Source organism: Perna viridis, chromosome 1, assembly GCF_037379345.1.
Source record: "Perna viridis isolate PV_CMFRI_1.1 ecotype Kerala chromosome 1, ASM3737934v1, whole genome shotgun sequence".
In the NCBI taxonomy this organism is placed as follows: domain Eukaryota; kingdom Metazoa; phylum Mollusca; class Bivalvia; order Mytilida; family Mytilidae; genus Perna; species Perna viridis.
In genome coordinates, this window is record NC_142445.1 from 9,231,243 (window position 1) to 9,237,576 (window position 6,334).

Sequence of the window (6,334 nt, forward strand, 5' to 3'; positions counted from 1 at the left end):
TTTCAATAATAATTCATCTAAGAATTACAATAGTAATTTATAATACTTATGATGTTAGATTGCTGTAATAACCTTAAAAAGGTATTTTCTGGTATACGAATATACAAGGTTTGACCTAGGAAACATAGGTTAAAACCAACCTAATGTATTTTATCAAAACGACAATCTTATTTTATTGTTATATTTATATGTTGTGTCAAAGTTATAGCCTAAAACAACGATCTACCCTTTAGATTTGGCAACGACGACAAGGCGGTTCTTCTTTTTACAATCATGAAATATGGGTACTCACAAATTACAGAACAATTTTGTCATTACTGTAATCAAACAATTATCAAGCTTAACAGGCGTGAATTATTACACCAAAAATATTTATGGCTAATTCGAGATAAATTTATTACTTTAAAGAAAGTGTATTTTTATTGATTTAAGTGGTGCGAATAACAAATTTGATCATAATCATACGAATAAAAAACACCATCAAGTACCATCTGTCCATAACTAGAAAATTCATGGGATTTTATAGGAAGTTATAAAGACGATTATCGCAGTGGCCGTAAATATTGAAAAAAAAATGAAATAACTATTTTAGAAATACGTCAAAAATATGCTGACTTCAAAGGTAATATTAAAAAGATATCCCGGTTTTCATCTCTGATGCAGAAGTCAACACATCCATTCTACTCCACTGATATAGATCATAGAATTAAATTAATACTTAGATCAAAGGACTGATATTCTGATTCGACTAATTTAACATTAAAGGATCAACTATGCGAAAGTATAGCTCACCCGAAAATAAAATTATCTAACAAATTTCACCCGGATGATTCATTATGATAATAATATAAAAATCTAGTCGAAAGGTCTAGTCTTGAACGTAGAATGTATAAAAAGAATTCCACACTGGAATTAATTTATAGCTTTCCTTTATGTTTCTTCGTGGTGGTATGGTACATTCCTTTGCTTGGTAAGTCATGGACCACTATGTAAAAAAAAACATCTGGTCAAGTGTTGATTGCAGTACAGGCATCTGCACTTCCGATTAAGTCATGTGTAGACGAGTGACACAGTATTTAAAAGAAGGACACGTGCGCTGAGAGACATAGCAAAAATCATTAAAAGGGAGTGGACTGAACTAAAATCTTCAGTATTGCAAACTATATTCCCCGGAAGTTTGCGACTTAATACCGGTCCATGTTGGCAAAGGATGAATTTCTGACGTAAACGCTCAATTGCGAAAAATCTCCTAAACCTGGAGTAAATTATCTCCCCTATAATCTGCAAAATTAAGATGTTAGGAAATCACATTTATATAAGTATCAAAGCACCCACATCTATCAAAAATAGAAAAAAAGCCCATAAACATGATCTAGTTAATAGTCATTAACGTTTGAATGAATAAATAAAACTATTTTTGTTACACAAGTCAATACAAAGACTTAAGATCGTTCTCAGAGTGATCAAATGATACTATCATAAAAAAAAAAGAAAACAGCCAAAAACAGAGGGCGATAAATTGAAGAGAGCACCAGCTAACAGGCTTATGTCTATTTATACAAGGTCAAACTATCAATTTATTTTATTCTTATAGCATCATAAATTCTCTTTAATGTTAATTTAGTTCTCTTTACCATCTGTACAAACTAATGTTAAACTGTTTTCCCAATTACAATAAAGGAAAAGAGCAATAAAACTTATTTCCATTCCAAAAGTATGAAGGTTTGTGAAATTTAACAATGAAAAAGATGAATGAAGGAAACATATGATAAGTTCGTTTAAATGCTAAAAATCACACGAAATAAAACTCAGGTGGTTCTGATTTTCATTGAAAACTGATGAATTGAACATAAATTGTCGAAACTCAATGACACATCAAATACTTGAATCTGTGTTTCAGTGTCACATTGTGGTTGTCGAAGCATTGTAGTTGTGAAATGCATACTTGAAGCATTATTGCTTGTTATATGTAAGACTTGACATATTTTTGTTGATTTATGCAATATTGCAAAAGTAATGTGGTTGTCACATGTATTATATGAAGTATTCGGTTTTCAAACGATATACTTTATGGCATCGTGGTTATCGTGCTGTATACTTAGTGTGGGTGCTTAGTATGTAATTCTTGACGCTTTGTGGTTGTCCGAACTTATACTTGAAGCATTGTAGACGACTTATGAAGCATCATGGCTGTTACATGCAAGTTTTGAAGCGTTGTTGTCATATGCCGCGAATATCTGAAGTATCGTGACTGTTATATGTAATTCTTAACTGTTATTGACACCTGCGATATTTGAAGCATGGGGATGTCACATGGTAATGTATATGAAGCATATGAGTCACATGTAATGCTTGAAGCATGGTTTCTATCACGTGTAAACCTAAGCATTGCCATGTATAATATAGCATTACGACTTTCACTTATGTCAAGTGTCCGTCACTTGAATCATTGCGGTAGCCATATGTAATACTTAAAGCATTGATTGTCACGTGAATATGCTATGAACGTTTTTGCTGTCACACGTGCTATTTAAAGCATCAGTTACTTTCACATCAAATACTTGAAGCATTGTTTCACGTGTATCGTACGAAGCAATGATTGTGACTGTCAAATTTGATACTTGAAGTATTTTGACCGTCACGTGTAATATCTGTCATATTGAAATTCAAAGATTGAGAAAGGTGAACGTTTTTGTATTAAATGTAACTCTGGACAGATAGAAGATGAAGTCCATTTTTATCAATAATCTGCAAAAAATTGTTTTTATTTTATTGGAAATGAAGTTAAAACTTCAATAAATTTGATGGTAAACAGAAATTTATTTACTTACTTTTATCTGAAAATCCAAAGATTCTACACTACATTAAACACGTATATTTTTCTTTAATACTAAATTTGTTTTGAGTATTTAATTTATCGTGTTGTAAGTTGTAATGTTCCGTACTATCTAATCGGTGTTTCTTTTCCTCTATTCATGTAGCCTCCTGTGGGTCCATTAATTTGGAAAATAAAATCTGTTTAATATAATTCTTGAATTATTGTTAGAAGTCGTATGGAGTGGCTTATTCAAAACCACTGGTACATGGATTACACTAGACGGTAAAGCTAATGGGGCCAAATAGAGATCAGTAATGAACACACCAATATGGCGGTTTAAGATGGAATAACATGACGTGTTAAAACAATGGAACATGAGATTTAATGTAACAGTTTTCCTACCAGACGAAATCATTACTGCCATAGCAGGTCATAGCAGCAAGTTTAATGAGTTTATGGCAGAGTATTGGGATGTTTATGGTAGAGCATTGGGATGTTTATGGCAGAGTATTGGGATGTTTATGGCAGAGTATTGGGATGTTTATGGTAGAGTTTTGGAATGTTTATGGTAAAGTTTTGGGATGTTTATGGTAGAGTATTGGGATGTTTATGGCAGAGTTTTGGGATGTTTATGGTAGAGTATTGGGATGTTTATACAAATCAAGAGAAGAAAAACCTGTCTCAAAATAAGCGTCGTAACTGAATAAATCCTTATTCGTTATGACTACATTTGTATAAGGCGAAAATTATGAATGAAATTCTATATAGCTTCAAAATTTTTAAAATCTATATTTTGCACTTTTATATGACAAGTAAGTGACGTATGAGACACTTGAGTTAATGTCTTCATAACCAAGTAAGTTGGTATTGAATTTCAGCCAGAATTCTCTGTAATATAACAAATAAGACTTTTTTCATCTACATCAGTAAAAATCTCCTCACTGATAGATTTATTCCACTATTAAAAATGCACAAAAGTAAAAATTAAACTTTCTTCCTCCTTTAAAACCTTACTCCGTGGAATTACAATTATTCATGTCAATAAAATACTGCGATTTGGTCATGGAAAACAATTGTCAGTTGGGAAATAGTTCTCATGTAAAGTAAACCTTCCATTAACACACAGTATTATCTGGCCTATCACTACACTTGGTACGAGTGACTAGCAATAACTAAAATGTAAAAGGAAAAACGACAATATCAATATTATCAGGAATACTCTGAAAGAACTCTTTACTTTCATTTAAGCCTTGCGCAAAGACTTTCGACTGACGTAATTCTTCCACATTATCAAAACTAAAGGTACTTTTTTTCCACATTCAATTCACTTTGATACAATCTTAATGGTAGAAATTGAAGATTTTTTATTCAAGTTATTCGAGTTAAACAAAATTAGTAATTTTCAACATTTTTCTGTATTTGACATTAACAGGTAAGCTATATAGCATTCATATAGAAGGTGTGCCTGATTCTATGATGTAATGATGAGCTTTTACACATTAAAGTGTCAGAATGGCGATAAGAAAGTACAAATCCTATCCACGGGGGTCTTAATAACATAGACGATGCCGGAGGGAAGTTTTTACTGACTTTTTGATGGTGACTGCAAATTTAAAATGCTTATCAGTTCACTAGAACGAGCTCATTATTATTATTATCATACAGAAGTGAACAATAGGCTTGTATTATAGGTCAGAACTAAGAATTTATCTGTGTATAAACAAACTGTTCCAGAAATATTTTCGTGTGCGATCCGACAGGGTAGTCAAGGACGGTAGAAATGTTTTAACATACTGAACATATCCTACAAAAACTTGAAATTAAAGCCCATTAACATATATACGGCAGTCTTGTAGGAATGTACTTTGAAACATTAATCTGTATGAACAAATGTAAGAAAATGAACAACTACTTTGAGAACTGAATCGAACAAAACAAAACCCATTTACACCAAATATATGCAGTGAATTGACCAAGTTGAAACAATATATGAAATTGTGAATACATCACAAAATAAAACTAAACAAAAACTTTGAGCAATTCTAAATAACTTGATAATCCTACTCCTACATTTGATAACAAGCATTTTTTGACTTCAATATTGATTAGGACCAAAATCTAAAATAAGAGGTGCAAAAGAGGAACATGTTATAAAGATTCTGTGAAAGTTTCATTCAATTCCATCCAGTAGTATAGTAGGAGTAACGTCAGTTGAAACTCAACAGCAAGCAAACACATTCTTAGTATAATTTTCCTAGTGAAAAGTGATGTACTTGATCTATTTAACAGTTGTCCTGTAACATCTTGTTTGTTTGTTTGGGTTTAACGTCCGAGCAGCAATATTTCAGCTATATTCAGACAATGAACATGAAATGGATGATAAAATGAACATGAAATGAAAAAAAAGGATGGGTCACAAGGATAATAGGGTCGACAAATTTTGATTGCCACTGGAAAAAGGGAGAGGTGGGTAAGGTCGGGCAATTTAGCTTCCTGTGGTGGAGAGCAAAGGTTTCAATCGAATACCACAGCAGGGTTTTTTAACGTGCGAGGAACGTGGCATCTTTCCCAACACGGTGCACCACTATGGTTTGCGGTCAGGTTTTCCGTATTATAGCCTGACAACCCCAGCATGTAACACGCCAGGGGTACCCCATTCCACCACCTGGGGCACACATCCAAGTTGGTCTGTGGGCAGAGCGCCTAGCCCCCGGCTATGTTTCTGAGCACTATTTAGTCGCCTTTTACGACAAGCTTAGCGCTGCTGCAGGCCTATTCTTTTAACACCCGGACCTGCACGGGGACTGTAACATCTTAGCTATCCTTGTTATTTAAAATTTATTCATATAATATATATGATTCTAATCTTTTGCAACTATAAACACAATGAAAACATTTCAGAAAGTCTCAACAGGTAAAACGATTTGTGGTCACTTTAGTCAAAAAACTCAAACAAAACAATTCCTAGTTTAATGATAAAAAAAAAAAAAAAAAACGATATGGACCTTTTCATTCCTGCTGACCAACCTACATTTTTATGCCTCCATGACAAAAAATAATGGCCTGAAAACTTGCAACCAATATTCAAACAATAAGTTGTAGCCCAGTCCACTGACAACCCGTACACCTATATGGATGGTTCTTTAATAGTGTTTGGAGTATAACATACATAGATTTTGAACAGCTTCAGTTGATTACAACTACTTGAAGTGAGCATATATCTAGACACAAGCTCTTCAGTACAGTTCTGCCTAAAAGACTAATTACTCACGCATATCTAAATCCCAAAAATATTTTGATTGGAAATTATTCAGTAGGCCTCATTGTACCTGTATTCAACAATACGAGCAAAAATGAAAGTTGGTCACTGAAGAAATTTTCACTTAAATTTTGGTTACATTCTACTCTAGAAACACTCTATAAAAAATTTCCCACAAGAAATTTTACAATAAAACCAGTCAAAAATTATTTCACAATATATAGCAGTTCTGAGGAAATGAACAGAAGAAGAGTTGT